At 38.5% G+C, this 3,421-nt stretch overlaps 1 pseudogene; it reads left to right on the top strand.

Annotated features, from left to right (window-relative positions):
* The first annotated feature begins 1,530 nt into the window (after positions 1-1,530).
* Positions 1,531-3,181, top strand: LOC145786022 (uncharacterized; annotated as a pseudogene).
* Positions 3,182-3,421: the final 240 nt, after the last annotated feature.

Genomic DNA, 3,421 nt, shown 5'->3' with positions numbered 1-3,421 from the left:
TTCCGCTTGAAATGACGTTGTTATTGTCTATAGTTTTAGAGATATGGCATGATTTTCATAACATACTCTGATATTTTAGCTTGCTACTAGCTAGTCCTTTTGTTTTCAAATTATACGGCTTAATAGGATTACTGAGCGCCGTCGTGAGTCGAACTGCGACGCAGATAAGTCATGAGTTGGCTTTGTTGGAAAGCATTCAACCATAAGGATTCCGCCTTTTGCTTGCAAACTCGAGTTTTGAGTTGCTTTGATTAATCTTACATCTGAGTTTCTTTGAAGTTATCAGAGAGCATACGATCAGCCTTGCTGAAAAAGATGTCATTTTACATTGTTTTCTATGGCTAATACACTTTGTTTCTAACTTATAACAAGAAGCAGTCGGAAAATTCTTGAAAAAATTCAGCTTATTTCATAAAACAAACAGACTGATGCTGTAAGTTTTTCGTTGATTTCTTGTCGGAAAGCAACAAGGAGTGAGTTCTTGACCCGCCAATAAACTTTTGCATGTACCGGTACATTTATATTCACATAAATATTTAAAGATGTTGTTAAAATGTTTTATAAAAAGGAAAGATTGAAGAATACTGAAAAGAATTTGATATCGGCTACCTAAACTGCTTTGCTTTTGTGAAAAAAACACGCACAGCTACATTATTGTGTTTGACAAACATTGCACTTACTGTTTTGTACCAGCACTGAATCTTTACCTAAATGGTAATTTTGCAGGTGCTTGAGAGATTGCAAAATTTTATTTTCTCTACAAGGATTCAAAAGTTTTGACATATCTCAGCAGAAACACTATTAGGACCAACTCAATAAATTCAAACTTTTTATTCAAATATGGACGTTTATGTCATTTGGAGCAGAATTGTTTGTTGGGTTGAAAGAATCTGAAATCAATGACCCGTTTTTGTAACTCACTGTAACGTAATCTATCAGTCAGCCGCTTTTGTTTTCGAATGCATTTCCGTGACAAAAGATTGCCTTTTGGGATAACGCCATCAACCATAAAGTTACATTCTCTGTCTGCATCTCAAACACTATACCATACCCAACAACTTTTCTAAAGCATTGTTGCACAAAATATATATCTGACAAAATAAGGGAAATATGTTGAATTGAATTCACATGTAACAAAAAAAATTTTTTTTCTTGTCCTTGGGAAACAATTGCTATACTTTGGTTGCTTTTGCCTAAAATACATGAAGAATCATTATTATACCACTATAACTTTGGGTTTGTGTTCCTAAGACAAGTTTGAAATTTTACCCATTTCTCATGGTAATAAGCATGTAAATTACATTGATTGTCGGCTATATCGCAATTGTTAGTAGTGTTCTATGGCTTGCCGTGGTTGCAAGTACACAGCAGTTTCCTTTTGACGTGTGGTGAGCTCTTTACAAAAATAGCACTGTCCAGAGCAGTGGTTTCCAAGTTAGGGGAAAATTACCTCTGGGGGGACATATACAATACTTTATGGGGTAACGTGGCACCAAAGTTGCGCCAAAAATATATGTTGTTCATTATATGATGTATGTTGTTCTCCACGAGGCTCGGCAAAAGTTGGGAAACACTGGTTTAGAGAGTTACAGCCGTGCAAAATATCTATGATGCATAGTTTATAATGCCAGTCTGTGATCAAGATAAACGTTTGGCACCACACATTATACGTAATGCTACCGCCGTACTCCAAAACGGTTGGTATAGAGAAGAGAAAGGGAAATGCGTTTGGCTTTCTCCCGTGTCTGGCATGAGGCCACAAACCATCTCACAACTGTTACTTCTGTATAGTAGACCCAAACCAACGACGAAAGAAAAAAAAACGCCCTTCCCATCCCAGTACCCTGACATTCCGTGACCTATTGCACCTGTACCCCATAACACAACTCGCACATCTGTCCCACAATTACCCAGGTTGAAAGATGAACAATTCATTGCACATGCAAGCTCTACAGATACAGAAGCGGATGAATCATCTGTTGCTCATCTTCAACGCCGAATTGCCGGTGAAAGGTGCCCCTACTACCCCAACCAAGAAAACATGAACGATCTTGTCAGGGAACTGTCATTGACAAAGTCGAATGCTGAGCTACTCATTTCCAGACTAAAGCAATGGGACTTACTGGATGACAGTGTTCGAATTACTTTACAGAGAAAGCGACATCGCGGCTTCTCAGTGTTCTGCACTTTCACAGATGATTTATGCTACTGCCATGATATAGAAGGACTCTTTCAGCCTATGGGCATTTCTTGCAATCCTTCTGAGTGGAAGCTCTTCATCGACAGCTCATCTAGAAGTGTCAAAGCTATTTTGCTGCACAACACAAACAAGTGTCCCTCCATTTCTCTGGCTCACTCAGTTTATATGAATGAAGAGTATCAGAACATCAAAATCCTGATGAGTGCATTAAAGTATGACCACTACAATTGGGAGGTCATTGGTGATTTCAAAATGGTGGCTTTCTTGATGGGCCTTCAGGGTGGCTATATCAATTTTCATTTCTATCTTTGTCTCTGGGACAGCAGAAATGCAGCTCTTCACTACAAGAAAAGGAATTGGCCTCTAAGGACCAGCTATGCGCTTGGAACTTATAATATGAAGCAACAACCACTGGTAGACGCAACGAAAATACTGATGCCACCTCTGCACATAAAACTAGGTCTAATCAGCAGTTTGTTTAACAACTCGACACAGAGGGTGAGCATTCAAGCACATTCAAGAGCTGTTTCCAAAATTATCAAGCAAAAATCAAAGCTGGAGTATTTGTGGGACCTGAAGTGAAGCGTCTGATAAATTCCATCGATTTTCCAGATATGCTGCCTGAGGTTGAGCGGAGAGCTTGGACTTCTTTCGTTTCTGTAGTTCTTGGGCAATCACAAGGCAGAGAACTACATGAAACTTGTCGATGAACTTGTGAATGCGTAATGCGTATTGCAAGATGGGATACAGGATGTCGCTGAAACTACACATACTACATGCTCATCTTGATGTATTTAAGGATAACATGGGGGACTACTCAGAAGAACAAGGTGAAAGGTTTCATCAAGATGTCAGCAGGTCTTTCGAGTAACGCTATCAAAGACTGTACAATGAAAATATGATGGGGGCTTTATATGGAACCTTTTACGTGAAATTGAACTGACATATCGTCGCTAATCTCGAAAGAATGTTTCTTTTTGATTACGTTATAAGTTTTGAGGGCTTTAAGTGACAGCACTGGTTTGCTCTGTAACAATTTTGAATAAAGGCCTATAGCAACAGGCCTTATGGCTTTTGTCTCGTGTTTATGTAGTAAAATCGCCTTGCATAGCCTACATGTGCTCTTCTTTATGTAATTTATAGGAAATAGATTCTGAAAACAACATGTTCCGTTATTATTTTATTATGAGAAAGCAAACAACAACAACTAAAATTAGATTT

This window comes from Aplidium turbinatum, chromosome 2 (genome assembly GCF_918807975.1).
Source record: "Aplidium turbinatum chromosome 2, kaAplTurb1.1, whole genome shotgun sequence".
NCBI lineage: Eukaryota > Metazoa > Chordata > Ascidiacea > Aplousobranchia > Polyclinidae > Aplidium > Aplidium turbinatum.
Note: the sequence above shows the minus strand (reverse complement) of the source record. Positions and strands in the feature narration are given on the sequence as shown.